We start from the raw sequence: 18,793 nt of genomic DNA, 5'->3' as shown, positions 1-18,793 counted from the left end.
TTCTAGAGATAAGGGCAGTTGTTGCAATAAGGTCACCCTTCAGCCTCCTTTTCTCCAGGCTGAACACCCCCAGCTCCCTCAGGTGCTCCTCATAAGATTTATGCTCCAGACCCTTCACCAGCTCCATTGACCTTCTCTGGACATGCTCCAGCACCTCAATGTGATTCTTGTAGAGAGGGGACCAGAACTGAACACAGGATTTGAAGTGTGGCCTCACCAGTGTGCCGAATACAAAGGGACAATCACTGCTCTGATCCTGCTGGCCACACTATTTTTCACCAGGGAAACAGTGCACCTCTCCAAGTCATGATCAGTTAGTTGCTCCAGGAGAATATTTTGGGAGGCAGCTTCAAAGACTTTAATAAAGTGTAGACAGACCCTCTTCCAAGGGTCACCTTGTCACAGAAGTACCTCCTTCCATACCTAAAGGGGGCTTACAAGAAGATTGGGGAGGGACTTACAGGGTCTAGGAGGGTCATGTAGTGATGGGACAAGGAGAAATGGCCTTAAAATGAAGCAGGGTAGGTTTAAATTTGATATCAGGAAGAAATCCTTTACTATAAGAGTGGTGAGACACTGGACAGGTTGCCCTGAGAAGGTGTGGACTCCTCATCCCTGGAGGTGTTCAGTGCCAGGCTGAATAGAGCTCTGAGCACCTGGTCTAGTGGAAAGTATTCTTGCTCATGAAAGGGGAGTTGGAACTAGATGATTTTTAAGGTCCCTTCCAACCCCAAAAATTCTGTGATTTTATAATATTAGAGATCAGGATGTCTAGAGCTAAAAATATTTTCAGGAGCTAAGGACTTTTTCTAGCTCTCTTTCTAGTTTCTGGGAGTTGTCCATAGAAAGAGGTTGTACCATTGTGCCTGGATCAAGGATTGTTTGCTCAAGCAATCCCATTCTATGGCCATCATAAGTATCACAATCCAGCATTAAGCTGGTACAGGAGAGTGGCCAAATGATTCAAAAACATTTAAGATTGATTATAATCAAGCCCAATCGTTCTTTTTTGTTGCAAATATCTCCTGCCTGACTCACCTCCGGGTGTGGATGAACTTTACTGTTTAAGCTAGCAGCTTCCAATTTGACCTTCTGCCTCAGCAGTGTGGCTGTGAGTCAGTGCACTGCCCAGACATGCACTGGGAGCTTTTGGTTACCAGGCTGAGAGAAAATTAAGCAGTCCAGGTTATGGTATACAGCCAGGAACCCTTACCACACTAAACTGTGTGGCCTCACCCATGAAGGGAATGGTCCTCGGCCTGTTATCCTATAAAAGGCTTCTGGGTATTGTCCTAGGCAGTGTAAGTATGCCTAAACTCTAACATGGAGCTTATTTCTTTCTAATATTAACAGTTAAATTGTATGGATAATTGCAGGCTAGATCAAATCTCTTCTTCAACTGGCACACTGGTTTGCAGGCAATTCATAGCCCATTTCTCCCAGTGGTTACAGAAGAAGTTCATTTTCACCTAGATGGATCCCATAAATCCTCACAAAAGCATGTGAAAAATTTCTCAGTTAAAGAATGTATTTGATTTAAGACAGTTCCCTTGCTTTCTCAAACAGTAAGGAAGAAATTATGTAGAGCAGTTAGTAAGCTGACCAAGTAGATAATTGAATAAAAAGACATGTTCACACACCTCTCAAGTAATACTAATATAACAAAGCATAATACTCATTAGAAATATCTGGGCTATCTACAGATCAAAGAAAAACAGGTCCTCTCTTCAGGTTTAGTAATAACATTATTAGTACTTATCAACATCTAAAACATTGATCATAGAAATATGACACTGACATTATATCTGGAAAGGGATACTACATTTTATGTAAAGAATTCTGTAGCATTATCTCTTTCCTTTTACATTTTCAATTATTTGCTGTACAATTCTACCCTCCACCAAGTTCAAGAACCTGACAGGATTCTATATGTGATTAAAGCAATGGTATCTTGAACTGCTCTGCATATCTTGATTCGCGTCAGACCAAAATAATTTCAGGTCAGTGTCAATTCCCAAGCAATATCATCATAATGATCTCACTGCTTTGGAGGAGAATCGAAAGTGGTTGCAGCCAGGTCCAGCCCTTGGTGGAATGGTGTCATTAGCTTCCTCTGGCTTACCTGCCCACCTTTCACCCTGTATTACACAGGCTTCTTCATCTCTTTTAGGGCAATAAACCCCCTGAGTCACATATGACAGAAATAGGCCATGGGTTATTCTTATGTTGGAAAATGGGTTATTCTTATAAAAGTGAGCTCAAATATTTCTGGCACACTGTCCTGGGTTGTAGCATAGGATATGCACAAAGTATTCTATCACCATCTTCATGGACTGTTGAATCCAGGTGGGGCAGTGTTTTCCCAGACCCCCTCCCTCTGGGCCATTATCTTCTGTTAATGGCCCATCAGATGCCTTGCCCATGACTCACAGATAACTCCCCCCAGGAGCTATCTCTGTTTAATGGGCCATCAAGGACCCCCTGCATGACTCATCATCCCACTGTGAGATGCTCTGCCCAGGGGGAGGAACCAAGCATTCTCACCTGAATATAATTTGGGGTTTGGGACAGTACAGGGGGCCCTTACCCACTGGATTCCCAGAGGACCAGAGCTACCAGACCTTTCTATGGGATCACTGCTTCAAGAAGACCACCTCATCTGGACTGCTTCCATCACTCTGCTCAGGTAGTATTCTGACTCTGACAGTGGTATTTTGTAGTATTGCATCTATTTTATTTTCCTTTTCTTTTTTTTTTCTTCCTATTAAATTGTATCTCTGACTTGGAGCCTCTCATTTGTTTTGCTTTCAAACCACTACACACACTTTGGATACATGCTAGCTAAAGCACCAAACATCCTCTTTATATGATATTGGCAAAATACATAATTAGAATTGTGCATGTCCATGTTTGATTGACTGATACTAATTTCCTTTACAAAAACAACATTAAGAAAATTATTTTGTAGAGGAATTGGATGAAGTGTGTCATAATATTTAATGATCTTACTTGTTCCAGTGCCTGAATTAATGAGTTGTCACCTTACTGAAAGTTGGATTTATGAGTGATTTAGCTTCAATTCAGTTCCTCTGTTTATCATCTTTCACCACAATGGGAAATATACCATTCAAACAATTCCAAAATAAGAAAAATAAATAAAATTGATGATGACACTCTCCCAATATAATTGTCCTGGATGTTTAATATTTTGACATCTGCATTATTGAACCAAATTGCTTCATTTTCATTCAGTGACTGCCAGTGGAATTGCAAATCTTGCAAATGTCAGTGAACAGCATGCACATGAAACCTCCACTTCTTCATAATGTACAGGCACCTCCCTGGGCAGATTAACTGTACAGTGGATATTGACTGATTCAGTACCACAAAGGCACAGCTCTGCTGCTTCTTCAGCTGTCTTGGGTCTGGTATTATGGTTTTCATATCATAACCCATCTGAACTAATAATCTGTCCAGAACTTTCCTTGGCTTCATGAAGGATGGGCAGTCTTGATATCCTTTCCCAGAACCAGGAGTCTGTAAGAAAATAAAGTGCAGAGAAACAAAGACTTAGTAACTACAGGTGATCTTTGGTTTACTAATTTATTAACAGGATTTGAACTGGCGATCCTTGTGGGTCCCTTCCAGCTCAGGATTCTATGATTCTGTGGTTATGCTTTGTATCAGAATTGAAGGATTTGGTGTTAAAGTGAGAGTAGCTGCTGGAAACAAAAGAAGGTGACAGGGCTGGTACTGTGTTACTCAAGGGTGCATTAACTCAGCTGTAGAGCAAGACTAGTGCAGAGCCTGACCTGGAAGCTGATGCTGTACTTAGTTCTGGAATTGGAAGCACTGGGAAACATGGGCATGTAGAATGCCATGGACATGGCTCTGTGTAGTTATAGCTTTACAGGGAGCAGTGAGTAGGAACACAAAATCAACAAACAGTTCAGTTTAGAAGGAACACCTGGAAACCTTTTGATCCAAACACCTTCTCAAAGCAGAGCCTATTTTGAAGACATTTCAGGTTGCTGAAAGGCTGATATTGCATTGCACCAGTCAACACTGGTGGTGTCCAGAATTTTCCAATTTCTAGATGTCCAACATTCTTTATATTGAATAAACCAGGAAAAGTGCTGAATAAGTTACTCTGTCTTTCAGTCTTATCACTGACAGACTGTTTCAGAGTAAAATATAATCAACCCAGCTCTAACTTCCCTTATTTCTACAGCAGTCAGTAACAGATTCAATAAGTCTGTAGCACTTCCATAATGTGAAATGGGTATAAGTAAAAGGAAAATCAAAGCCAAATATTATTTACAGCAGCAATTTTATGGGAAGAAGGTCCATGGTTTTTTCCTCAATCTTCTTCCCTAAGGCAGAATCCAAAGTTTCCACTCTATAGTTCTCCAAGCCAAGAGCGGTGGAATGGAGTCCACAGCAGTGTGTATTAATCCTTCCTGAATTAAGAAAATTTCCAATAACTTCATTCTTCTTGCTTCATTTTACTCCTTGTAAAATCTTTCTGTATTATAGATGTTTCAAAACTCATAAGTGTGTTGTGTCATATAGAATAAACTACCTTTGTATAAATACCTATGCCAAGGCATAACTGAATTCTAGGTTTGTGAAAAGTAGATCCTAGGGAAAGATTAAATCTCTAGTTTAAAGAAACTTGGCTTGATACAGTTAATTAGAAAACAAATAAAACATTAACAAAATGATAGTTATATGTACTACATACTTATATATAAGTATACCACACTTAGATAACCCTTAGCAAAACAGCTGGGGGCTGGAAGTGGTATTACCACAGCAGCATGGGGTACCACCAAATGGAGCTTACTCCTTGCAGCAGCACAGCAAACCTGGCTGTTCCTGCCCTCCTTACAAAACAGAATGCAGACAAAACATCCACTTACATTCTTAAGTTTTTAGATTGAGACAGATTTATGAGTGTGTAGATTCATCGCAAAGTAAAAGGCATCATGACAATGCAATCCCACCCTCATAAAGTGAAAGCTATACATAAAAGTAGTCCAAAACCCCTTTATAATTAATTCAGGAGAGAGCTTCAGAAAAAAAAAAAAAGTGGCAAAATACCAATAACTCAAATAGTGCAAACAATATAATTTCAGTTTGAAGAACTACTAGTAACTCTATCACAGGAAAAATTAAGACAAGGAAATCTGTTAAGTCTGAGTCTGTATGAATTTAGTATGTTTTCAAAGATGTTTTGAGATCCTTTAGAGTCCATTTTTTGGCTCTCTTTTTGTTGCCTCAGAAGTTACAGCAACCAGGAAAAACTCTGGCTTTCTTCTGGACAAGGGGTTTTCCAGATATTTATTGAGGTTAAGAATCAGTTTTTCATGGATTTGGCCTAGAGAAAAGTGTTCAAGAGTACAGAATTTAAATAAACTAGAATCTCCAAAGCAAAGATAATAAGAAGCTAAGAAAGTGTTATGGTTTAAATACAGAGTTTGAAAATTCCAGTGAGAGATGTCAGGCACATCACAAAGTCTCTCTGTCTCCATTCTCCAGCTGTAAAATAGAGATAATATTTCTCTCTAATTCTCCAGGAGGTTATAGCATAAATTCATTAACATTTTTAAGGCATTCAGATGTTGTGTTAATATCTGAGAGCAAAAGAGGAAACTGCTGGTAGTGAATGAAGGCCTCATAAATTGGTATATAGATTACTCCTGATCCTTTTTATATTTCCCATGGAAATTTGAACTTAATTCTGGAAAAGAATGCAAGGATGGAAAATGGGTTCTTTGAGAACTAAAGCTGGGGATCATTAATATCTCTAAGGGTGAAAAAGACTAATAACTACTTAATATTTGCAATCTCAGCTCCTATCCCTGTTCACATTCATATTACTTCTGTCTTTTCTGTTGCTCTTCTATTCCCACTATTTATTATGAGTGGTAAGAGAACCCTTCTATGTAATAAAATATCAGGTTATTTTAATGAGACTCTCTGAAATTTACTCTTGTTAATAATAAAGAAAGATAAGCAATGAAATCTTTGCTTCATTGAGACCAATGGGATTTTTTCTGTTGATCTCAGTAGAACCAGAACTTCATGCAGGAATCAATACTGATACCTTCGACCCCATGACAGCTTTGACATATCTTTGAGTGAAAGCGCATTGACTTTGTTGCAGATCCTAATAGGAAAGCATGATTTCAATATCACTCTTCTAAGAGTTTATTTTCTACCCAAGAGAAATAATAGGTACCCAGAACAACAGTTCATTCAGCAGGAGGGTGGTCTCATACACACTTGTATTCTGATTCTCTCAGTACTTGACTCATAGATGAAGGTAAATTTGAGGTGACCTTTTGGTCTCTTTCCTTCTATGGTTGAATGAATGTTCATAGGCAAATAGTAGAACCTATTAAGAACAAGGAGTATTGTCTGTCTGGAAGAAAAGATCTCAATGTAGCTATGCCTAGTCTTATGAAATAATTCTTTTAAAAGCTCAGAGATTTCTGTATTTTGTCTGAAGTGTTGGTCTATAAAAGCAAGTGACAGTCTGTAAGATATAAACAGAACATACCATAAAGAATAAGTATTTGCATCAGATATTTACAAGGTCAACAACCAAAGGAAAAGAGGTATGACATCAAGATATTGAAACTGAAAAACAGTCAGTAAAAGGTATTATCAGGTTTCCTTTCCTATTCTTCTTTCCTTTTTGCTTCTGTATCCAGTAATACACTTCAAACAGTTACCTATAAACAAGTAAATCATTGTTTACTGTAATGGCATTCCTTCAAATACAAGGAGCTAAATGTGTGGCCCACATCACAAAGGGCAAGCAGATTATTGTTCTGCTTTTGATGGAGGTTCATTTCCCAGCAACTATTTTTTAGGAATATTATTCGAAGACAGACATCCTTTAAACTTGTCAGAATTAAAATGTCTCCAATCTTCGGGCACCTGTTGGATCAATTTGGAGATAAGTAGAACTCTTAGAGTTGTGACTGACACAAATCAAAAATGAAAAGTATTCCTTTTGTGAATATATATTATTCACAAAATAAGAGCATTATCAGGAGTTTTCATAATTGCAGAAATACCACTTGCATTCACAGGAAAGAGATAGTGTTGTTGTACATTTAATGCTCAAATTGATCTTTTCAGCACTATAGATACCTAGGGCCCAAGATATTGACTGTCATTCCTTTGAAATGCTCCAGCAGAAGGACACACTTGTCACCTTACTGAACTCTTCAATGTGTTTTGCAGGTTTTCTTCCTGATTTCAATATAAAAATCCTTTTTCAGTACAATTACGTAACAACCTGAGCCCCTTTTATTACAGCTAGCTTTGTAAGCATATGAAAGAGTATGATCAGCTTTGTACAAATAAATATGTCAGTTTTATCTTTATTTGTCGAGCAGAGATCCAGTGAAAATATTGTATATTTTCTTTGTTTTTAATGGGTAAGAAACTCCTTTGATTTCTTATTACCCAGATTAATTCAGGAGAATAGAATTTCCCACCTTTTTTCTTTTTAACATAACTGCATCTTCAAGTTCTTAGCAGTTTTGGGGACCTGATTAGTCAGCATTGATGAAATGAACTAAATCCTGTCAATAGATACACAAAAGGAAAATTTAAAGGGTAGAAGGTTTTTCATTTACTAATTATAAATGGATTGGTGTAAGATTTGTCGCTGCTGGTGAAAGCCTGAGATCCCAACTCTATTTTGACAGATTTCCAGTGACTGAGTTTTGTGAGGCTTACTCACAAGTTCCAGATGACCCCAGAAAAACCTAAAATCAGTTATGGCATTTAAATCAGAACACAAAGTTCCCGTGGATCTGTGCCCAGAAGCTGCTCCTGTGGATGCCCAGGAGTGTTTTGGTCTGGGAACCAAAGCGTTGCCCAAGTTCTGTAATAACACAGTAATGCCTTGTTATACTGTAAAAGATAGTCACTGTGTTTTTGTGTACCAAACATCTTGTTGCTACCTCACTCACCATTTTGTAGTTTTGCCTTAAAGAATTTAGTGTTTATTAACCACTCTTCTCTGCTAACTGCTGCCATTATCCCACTCTTCTGTCTTTCGCCTTTGATTTATTCTATTTACCTTCATAAGAAGAGTACTGATGATGACTGGGATGAAAATATAACAAATCATAAAGAAGCACAAAGAACATATGCACTAGAAGACGCATGCCAAACATTCAATATTTTGTGAATTGATGAGCAATTGCGGCCTACTCCAAGAAAGACTGGAAAAACCACCTGGACACCACAAGACTCAATCTCAGCTTGCAAGGTGAGGTACCAATCAAAACCTCATAGCAGTATGTAGATCATATCCTGAGCTGCGCTTTAAAAGTCAAATGAGCATTTTGAGTAGCATCTCAGCTGCTGAGAATCAGCTTATCTCCCATCTGATTGATCAGCCTGAGGATCTTGCTTCTGCCTCCCTGTCCTCCCCACAGTACTCCCTGCCCCATCAATTTAGCTTATATACATTTCATGACTCACTAATGATGACACCTCTTAGGAGAACCCTCCCCAGATAGCAGAGTGGGCTTGTAACGCCAGCAAGTACATTTGAGAGACCAAAACTGTTCCATATCCTTCTTGCTAAGGCGTGGTTACCTATCCTCTAAGAGAGACTAGAAGGAAAAATACCTTCTCTACATTTCCTGAGAACTCGTCTGGCATCATTTTATAGGTGAGAGTCACTAGCAAAAATATATTGCTAGGAGTTAAAGTAGGAATCAGCTTCTGTCTGTCCCTTTCTCCTTCCTGCGCCTATACACAGCTGATGTTTCCTTGGTGGACACGCAAGCCAACAAGGAGTTCTGGTATGCTCCAGCCAGGGCTAGGATCTAGGTGAGCCAGAGAATAGAACTGGAGGGTATAAAAGAGGTTGGTACAGCCTTAATTCACATCAGCCGTCTGTAGAAACTCTTCACATCTACAGCATTTGCTGGGCAGGAGGGGAGAGCAGAGAGAAGTATAGAAAGGCACTGACAGCAGTCTTATCACTTTTATTTTTACTGGTGCACAGTTTGGCCGATCCCAAACAGTAGGAACACCAGAAGGAAGGGATTAGCAAGTCTATAAAGTCTGTCAACACAAAATAAAACCATACCTGGCAAGGAATCGTGAATTTCTGCTTCCATACTTAAATTCAGGGTCATTTCAGCTTGCTATGGTAGACATTGCCTGGGAAACAATAGGACACCTTAGCATTCTTTACAGCAGATAGCTTAAAGCCAGTGAACATTCATTTGTTTCAACTGATATTTGCAAAAAACTATGAAGAGGCAAGTGAGATACTTGTCAGGGAGGCAGCACTTGAGTGATGGTGTAGTGGGGGTAGTACTTTGTGATTTTTAAGAAACCTTTAGACAGCTAAAGGTTTCTTGTGAGGGTTCAGTGCTAGTGAACAGACGTGTTAGATCGCACTGCAAGAAAATAAAATATACATCTGTGAGGCAAGGTCAAAGCAGACTGACAGCACATAGATACCTATTTCTGGTCCCAGCTCTTCCATCAGCTGAGCCAGGATTCACCCCTAGAGAATTCAGCAATTGTATCTTGTGACACTGGGGCACTACACTTGACCTATTTAACATGACAAAATAGATGCAAATTGTATCTTTAGGAAATCCTCCCATGTGCTATTGACAAAGATCAAAACATGACTTCTGGGTCACATGTAAAAACCTCTAAACAGAACCTTAAACCAGTTAAGAGCAACATGAGCAAGCTGCTATTGCACTGTTTGAAACAAGTAAACAAAAGCCACTTCTTGTTACTATTTCATAAGGGTTTAAATAAACAACCATTTAAAACACAAGATTTTACACTGAAAAAGCAAGAGAGTCATATTTCATTAAGAGCATTACTTTTTGTAGTCGGAAACAGCACCAAATAGATCAAAGACATGGCTCTTTATTGATTAGTCCTCAGTGTTTAATCAGTGACTGGCCTCTTCCAGGTAGACTGACAGTAAATTAACAGAGACGCTCATCTGTTCCTGGAAATACCACATTGTTGGACATTAGAAGGTTCTCTAAGTCCAGTGTTTTTAGTGAATTCACATGACCGTAGTCTAAATTATCAGCAAACAGAGGATTACAGATGTGTTAGTTAACGACTAATGAACAAGTAAACAAAAACTATTTGCATTATATTATTATACTCTTAACCTTGATAGTCACCTTACTCCTTTTTTACAGTTATTTTCTGTAGCTGATGAAACTGAAGCATACCTTCAGTTGAATCTATTAGGCTCTGTATTGCTATTTCTATTTTGTTTCAACTATTTTTGCTTCGTAGGAAGACCAAGAAGGGATTGTAAATGCTCAAACAGAAAAAAAGTGAAAATAAAAGCCAGTCTAACTCCCTTCTAAAAATAACACTTTTATTCTTATTAAGGTGTTCTCCATTTCCATGAGTTTTGAAGACAAGTGCAGCCTCTATTTTCAAAGGCAATGTAGCTGATCCACAGATAATGCTCACCCAGGTTTCATCACCTGTGTAACTATTCTGATACCAGAAAGAAACTTTGACTATGCTGGCCATCAGTAGACTACAGATAATGACCTTCCCACAAAGAGGAGAAAAGCCCTCTCTCCATGTGGCAGCACACCCTGGACTCATGTTCCAGGAATCAGGTTTTCATTGCTACATGGCACCAGCACAAAGGCAGGCTGGCGGCACTATCAGGGCTGGGCTAACACAACACCCTGACCTGTGTACACTGTAGGCCTGTGGATGCCTGGCTCTCTCTTTACTGTTGCTGAGCTTATGCTCATCATCCTGCATGAGATGTCTGGACTTGATGAGGTTCATGCTTACATTTATAACATTAGTCAAGCTGCAACTGGTGCTCTTATAATTGTAAGGGAGATCATGGGTGGCACAATCTCGTTTTCCCACAGATGTAGAAAAAGCAATTTTCTATGAGTTGAAGGACAGGGCCCCTACCCCACAAGCCCATTTTACCTGCTCTTAGCCATCCTGCATGCTCTCAGCTGATGCAGCCTCACAAACTAACTGGAATTGTATCATGCTTTTGCTATCAGCGGTGTTCTGCTTGTATTTCAACTGCATATACTTGAAACTGAGGGGGGGGGTTTCCCCCAAACTTTAAAGAGTAGCTTTCTTTTGTAAACTTTCTTCCTGCTTTTTAAGTGGGAAGTGCCTCAAATTAGAAGTTTTGTAAAGGTTCCATCCAGTAAGTTCTTAGAATTTCACATTCCTGTGAATAAGGCAGGGTCTTTGTGGCTTTGTCTTTGAGGGTCAGAAATAGAAGGGAGGGGAAATTGCACATAAATGAGGCAAAAAGGCAATCTTTATTTAAAAATTTATTTGGTGCTTTTGAGACGAGTATTTTTTAATGTCCCTAGGGTGTTTCAATCATCAGGACACATTACTGCTACAGCAGTCTGCTCACCAGCTAGTCCCTGGAGGATATGACAACTGCTTAAACAAGAAACACCATCCAAACTATCTAACACATCCTGGATTTGCACAGAGCTTGATCAAGACGGTGTGAGCTAATTTTTCTGCCGTGATAGGGAAATCTACACAAGCTCCCAACACTGGAATTGATATTGCTCCTACCCTTGCCACAGTTACACTGGGGAAGGGTACTTGAACATTTCACAGCCTGACAAAGGTCTGCCAAAGAGGATGAGGCATTATTCCCTGTTTTGCAGTTCAAGACCTAAGACAGAGACCACGTGGACTGACCTGCGTGACAGAAAATCTGAAAATGAGCAGGGATTCACCCTTTCATCTCAGGCTTGCCTTGTGTTTTGGAGGGGGCTTTTTTCTTGCATGGTTGAATAGTAACATGGAATACACAGAAAAAACCCAGAAAAATTAACTAAAACATATCCCATAATAAGATCATTATATTCTGATTGACAAAACCCTTTCTTGGGGAAAGAGTACTAACTGGCTGTTACTTAGAGAAGAAAATCAAAGGGACTGTCATACTGACCCTGGCACAATGAGTGGTTTTCAGGAATTACTAAATGTAATGTAGTCCTTTCTAGGGCAGTGTTTTGGCTCAGGGCATAGAAAGATGAGAATCAGAAAATCTGAAATTGAAAAGCCAACACTTCAAGTGACATAAAACAACCAGTTGAATTTGCATCAGTCAAGGTGACAGTACAATTATTAATATAGGCAGCACTTCATTTGGAAATCAAAGGAACTGTGGGTGTATAAATAGCAAAATACCTGTAAATTAGTTTGAATAGAGGAGGAAGCTGTGTTTTGTCTTATAAATCAGGATTTTAGTTGCTGTGGAAATGTTCCTTGTATAACTTGTCTACGTAAATGAAACTCAATCCTGATTGTCTCAAGCCACAGAGGATTATAGAATATTGCAAAACAAAACTAAGCTGATGGAACCTAGTCAACTTAAGACTTACAGTGAAAATTGTAAGTAAAAGTTACACAAAAAGTTACACAAACAGATTAACTTTTTGTTGTTTTCATTTCACCAAGGAAAACAAACTTCGGAAACACTTTACAACTGGAAAACACAGCACTGATGTTAAAACAATCCTGTGCAGCTGTCTCCTGCACCTGCCTGTGGCACCTTGGGTAGATGTCTTTCAGAAAAACTATGGAGGCGCTGAATAACAGCTGGTGGAGCAGACGGCTGAGGATGGTGATGAATAAAGGCTGAGATGGAGTATTATAAGATAATTAGGCAGATTTGAGGTCAGATAATAGACCAATCTAAGAGTAATCAATGAATACATAGTAATTTTATTTCTTAGAAAACTACAAGGCAGTTGAAATCCATCTATGCTCAGTATTGTGGAAAGAGCAAAACAGACTTCCAGAGTTTACTAAATAGAACTACACCATGACCAATGTTTTACTGGCTTTATCACCTCATGCAAAGTGTTTTACAAACAGATTGAGCCAGTGCATAAAAAAACAAAAGTCTGGACTGAGCATAACTGCCACCCTTCAGTAAACAACCCTGCTCTAATAATTAAATATTATGAAACCCTGGGAACAGTTTTTGGAAGACACAACACTGCACTTTTTCCAAGTGGCTGAAGCAGTTGGCTGTGGCACGATGCTAGTTCAGGGTCCTCAGGGAAATCCGTTTGTTTCCCAAAGCTCACATCTTTCTAGCTAAAGACGGGCCAAAAAAAGCAGCAGCAAGTGGACAAATGTCAGGATTGTGTAATCTGCCATCTTTTCTTTTCCCCCTCTTTAGGAAATAACTAGAGAAATTAATATAATGTATGGAAGCCATGACATAATGGTTTATTTCTCTTGGTAGAGGGCTTGGATTTAACTGTCTCTAATTATAGTAGGATTTCACAGGCCACGTCTAACCATAGAGCTATGCTGACATGTAACTGAATCTTTAAAAGAAAAGGAAAATCCCTCTATTGCACCCCTTCGTACAATGCAAAATTTCCCATCCTCATAGTGTTTACCCAGAATGTCTGTGGTACACCGATCTGATTTTGCTCTTAATCGTTGAGTTATCTCTCCACCTAATTACCTACCTCTCTGACTAACTGCACCTAGGAGGCCAGTAACTGCAAGGTAGAGAAGTTTGTGTCTATTTATCTCGTATTTGCACCTGACAAGTAGTTTAAACATGGGCTCCTCGCATGGCTGACCTAACATGACATAATATGCCTTGCCATAGGAATTCCATTGAGAAGCTGATTGCCTTCAGACTGGGTTATCAGCATCATCCGTGCTTTTTCCTCCTTTGGATGTAAAATTCTCTAGGTGACCCTTGATGCAGGGATCACCTGGTGGCTCTGTGTGATGGCTCAGGCAGATTTCCCAAGAAGAGCTGTACACACAGGCAGTGCTTGCACCCATGTTTGAGCAGTTGTCTGCGATTTCCAGGTGGACTGCAGGCTGTTGATTTTTGGTCTGCAACTTAGAGGCAACTTTAGTTGCCACACAGAGAATAAAGAAGTGGAGACTGAAAAGCACAGGCAATCCTTCTCTCCTCCCCCATCATTTAAATTGGATACACAGTATGGAAGAGGCCCCTGGAGCTGTGTATAACCCAAATTCTGACTGAATGAAAGAAATAATTATGTTGCAACATCTCACTGAGAGCAGGAGAGACAGTGGCAATGGAGCCAAAAAGGATGAGAGGAACTATCTAGCAGAACTGCCTCCATCTTTGGTTACAAAACCTATACTATACCCTCGGGTCCAACAGAGACTAGTCTGGTTGCTTGTTGAGGGGGCAGGTGGGTGGCATTTCAGAGCTTGCTGTATGAAAACTTCTTTCATCCATTTTTGAGGCAGTTGCAGGAAGCATGAGCTAAAGGCAAGACTGTGGGGGAAAATATTTGTAGAAAATATTTTGTATAAGCTTACAGGATTTTTTTTTTTTTTAAATTATATGGCAAGCAAGCAGAGACTTATATAAGTGTAAAAGCTGCATTATCAAAATGTTGATAGGTAAGCATATTAATAAAAATGTTCTGAAATTAAGAATCAACTGAGTTTCTTTTTACACAGAAGAGATGTTAATAGTGATCCCTGCCTCAACCCACTGCCAACATGCTTCAGGGCACAAAGCTGCACATAACTCTGAGCTCCACAACTCATCCCATTTGTCCTTGCTTCCAGACTGCCAGAGTGCAGGTCAGTTCATGGTCAACAGTACTGGAGGCAGCTGACACATCCAAAAGAATCAGAAATGACACCTGATCTTCATCCATCATTGACAAAGGATTATCAGCCAACACAAATATGTGCTGTGACTTCTGTTATCAAGTGGTCTGTAAACAACCATGTATTACAGACAGGTTTTCAAGAGAGCTCAGTCCTGCCCTATTCGAAAAAAAAGCAGAACAAAAGTGTGCTGACATGAACTGATACAAATTCAGCACTCAGAGCATATGGAGAGTAGGATTATCTGACCATCTACTGACCGATCTGGGATCTGAATGAAGGATTTGGGATCAGTTTCCTACAGAGAAGATATATTTAAGGAAATAACGAAGATTAAACTGATGCATGCCACTGTGTGGAAGAGTGTCTGGTTAAAAACTGGGATTTATTTGGAACACTTTCTGTGTGAAACAAGTTCAGAAACCCTATGTTTCAGTCTCTCAAATTGGCTGTCATGTAGAAAATTTTTATACGGCACCATTGTTCCACAGATCAGTAGGTATTCATGTCATTCTGACTTTAAAAGTAATCTCTGGATTATTCTGTCCAAAATAGGGCTATTTTAATTTCTACAGAGAAAAAGGGAAGTGCTATTCTTTGGGCTGTTCTTTTGGTGCCTCTTCTCTGGCATCAGAGCCCAGAAAATGATATTCACCAGACTGATAACCCTAACTTCTTCCTCACACCATACTGTCCTCAGTCCCTTTTGTCCCAAGCCTTAAATTTCTGAGTCCTTTCTGCCTAAAAACTCTTTCAAATGCCTTCTCTGTTGAGGGTCCTCTTCCACATTGTCCCCTTCCAAGGCCTCTGCTGTTTCAAATCACCTTTTTCCCATACAAAAGCCACTCATCTTCCCCCCCCCCATCTCTCCTTGCTTAGATTTACTTCATCTCTGACAATTATTTTCCCATAACTTTCACTAACCCTGTTCCTCCAGAGGCAGTCCTTGCAATCCCCAAATGGAAGTAAAAAAAAAAATCTCCTAAAACAGAGAAATAAGGCCTTCCTAACCGTTTTTGAAACACAGTCTTTCTTTCCCCCTCTGTCACCCTTCTTCTCCAAATCTTTTATCAAACATTTCCTCAGACCTTTATTTCCCCTTCTGTTCCCAATTCTCATTTCCTCTCCTGCAGTCCCTGTGCTCCACATCCTCAGTATTCCCATCCTTGTTCCCACCTCCTGAGTGGTGTTATGCATTTATAATCCATGTATTACCTCCCTGTTTACTGCCAAGAAACAGCACAGCTCTCTCATGCACCCTTGCCCTTCTAACAGAGCCCTCCCCTTCCTTATGCTGCCCTCAGATAAACTCTTTGGAGTTGCTGGGCACACACTTGAAGCCAGCAGCATTGGTTCCATCAGACATTAAGGAAACTTCTATCAGCTTCTCACAGAAGCCAGCCCTGTAGCCACCAAGCTACCAAAAACTTCCCATGCAAACCCAAGCCAAAAGTAATTATTCAAGAAGTATGAGCATCAAGTTTCATTTCCCTCCTCAGCCAGTGGGAATTCAAACTCATTTCTCCTTCTGCTTTGTGCTCTCCTTTTCGTCTTGTTAGTCTTCTTTTTCCTGTGACTATTCCAACTTCAACTCAAGAAGATGCAAAAAATATACAGAATAACCTGTATCTGAAAAGGTCAGATGTGAAATGGAAGACTTGACATCGAACTTTCTCAGCCTAGTCAAGAAAGGCCTCGAGACAAAAATTCACATTTTTTTCAAGTATTAGAAAATGCTATTGTATCATATAATGGAGGAATTAAAAAACCCTGCCTATTTCCTTTTAAAAATATTCATAACTGTGTTTTTCAAGCAGCACACTGTTCTGCATGTTTGCTATGAATGTTCTGAGAATATATTCCAACTTAAAGAGAGACTAAGGGGGAAATTTCTATTTCTGAAACCTGATCAAGTGTTGAACCAGCTGCTGAATTTCTCATACTAGGGCTGCAGAGAACTGAATTCTCATAATAGTAATGTTAAACATCAAAAGGGGGGCTCCTGGTGAGTTTAGGTATCCATATCGGGTTAGCGGAGCAGGGGATTTCAGGATCATTATTATGCTTAACTATACCCAAGTTTATCCGGAACTTTATCAACCCTGAGTCCTTTTGCAGATATGACCTTGCTTTGATTTTTTTTTCCTTTTAGTGCTCCAAAATCTCTTCCAGATCATTCTCAGAAACACATGAGATTGAAGTTGTTTTCTGCTTTTTTCCTCCATACTTGGACACAAGACAATGGTCAAATGATCTCAGAAAACTTTATGGGAGGGATTTTGAGATGTTGTCATAGTAAATTACCAGTTCCTGATCAACATTGGTGCTGGCTCCTCACAAAAGCAAGGAGCTCACGAGACAAGAAAAGCCTCTCCAGCTGAAGGAAGAAAGAAGACTCCCCTGCCAGAACACATTTCCACAGTGCAGAGAGGATCACCAGTAGCTGTCCTGGCTCTGTCTATTGTCCTCTGTTTGGGTAGCACATGAGGACAGTGCAGCTCCCTCTCCATGTGCCCAGGGTGCTGGGATTCCCTCATGTCCTCAGGCTGGGACCTGTAGCCTCTCTCTACAGAGCTATTCCAGATGGGATGTGGTTTTGACAGCTGGACTGACAACTGTCCTTTGGGAAGTGACTCAAATGAAGTATGTCAAAGTTGTCGTGCAAAGGGTGACAACTGTCAGATAACCATTTCCATTGATTTGTCTAGTCATGTTTTTTTTCCAGTTTACACAATATTTTGGCTGTGAAATATAATCTAATTGCATGCTTCCTAGTGAGAAAAATTGTTATTTTTTCTCATTTTTATTTCATGTGCTAGAATGCCTTTCCTATACTCTTTTCTTACACCTCCAAGCCTTGTTGTAGTAATTTAATAATTGAGTAACTAGCACTGCAAACAATGGAACAATTTATTCCAGCTGTCATATCCACATTAGGGGACTTACCTCTGGGGCAGATTTGGCCCTCCCATTTAAAGTTTTAAATTGTCAGTTGCAAAGCAGAGCTTTTAGACCAGCCCCCATACTGTCTAGCAAACTTCTGAAATAAACCTGCAAGACTTTAAAAAATCTGTTTTGTGTAAATGGCACTTTTCAAAGAGGCAATTGTTTTCTTGAAACTAAAAACAAGTATGAATAAAGAAACATTACACTGGGCTGTGTCACTGGAGTCCCTATTTCTCTAATCTGTTTAAAGCCTAAAGAAAACTATTAAACTGGACCTCTTTGAAATAGAAACTAAATAATCTCAGCAACAATTATCACTCACTTCTGTATTACTTTCAAAAATAAGTGAAAAAAGGAAGTATCTATCAGAACCATGATGTGCTGCGAAGAAGTTTTCCATTTGTTACCTCACCAAACAGAATTCTAGTGCTTTTCTAGTAAAAATTAAATTAAATGTTCTATAAATCCCTGCAAATGGTTTGCTTTCATTTCAATACAAGAAAGATATCTATAGTACTAGCTGTGAGAATAGACCTTCTGTGCAGTGACCACTTCAGACAACACTCAAATCACTCACCTTTTGCTTCTTATTCAGGCAGTGATGACAGAGAGGTGCCCTGAGGTCCTTACTGCCTGTCTGACTCCATGCATGAGATAGTCTGACTAAAAGGCTTGGTGCAAAGATGTTCCAGGGCTCATCAACAGCTTCTACACAAATTGCAGTCCTATGCAGAAACACCTGTCCTCCCATCTGCCATTCATCCAGCAGAGCTCTGAGGTCAGAGGAACCAGGTAATCCACAGCAACCATTTGGCAGGTGAGTAAATTTGGTCATTTCAAACTAGCCTGTGCTTTGCCACACAGAAGATTCAAAGACTACCAACGGAACTGGAGAATTAAAAGTGGTTTATCAAGCATCCCCCTATTTTACTACATGGCAGACAAAGGTTCGCCCTGATGTGTTGGTTATTTGCACTGACCAATGCACTTTGAAACTTAAATGGTGCAAATAGCTCTGCTGGTAATTAAAATTTTCCTTATATCAGTTCTGGAGTCTCCTATTTCGAGTTAGTGGCAGCCAGACACTGGGTCAGCAGCGTGCTGAAGTGGGAGGCTGGAATAGGAAAGTTGCAGACAGAGCATCATCATGAACTGAGTATGTTGTTACGTGCAA

The 18,793-nt window shown here is 39.7% G+C and overlaps 1 long non-coding RNA gene across 1 annotated transcript; it reads right to left on the bottom strand.

Moving 5' to 3' along the window:
- Positions 1-1,696: 1,696 nt before the first annotated feature.
- LOC136289301 (uncharacterized) lies at positions 1,697-18,542 on the bottom strand. The gene is made up of 3 exons (XR_010720754.1): positions 18,197-18,542; positions 9,128-9,201; positions 1,697-3,537 (listed from the first exon to the last, which is right to left on the bottom strand). It is a non-coding gene; the product is annotated as an uncharacterized lncRNA (long non-coding RNA).
- Between the last annotated feature and the right edge of the window lie 251 nt (positions 18,543-18,793).

Source organism: Chamaea fasciata, unplaced genomic scaffold (genome assembly GCF_029207755.1).
Source record: "Chamaea fasciata isolate MVZ Bird 193981 ecotype frontalis unplaced genomic scaffold, bChaFas1.0.hap1 SCAF_5, whole genome shotgun sequence".
NCBI classification, from domain to species: domain Eukaryota; kingdom Metazoa; phylum Chordata; class Aves; order Passeriformes; family Sylviidae; genus Chamaea; species Chamaea fasciata.
Note: the sequence above shows the minus strand (reverse complement) of the source record. Positions and strands in the feature narration are given on the sequence as shown.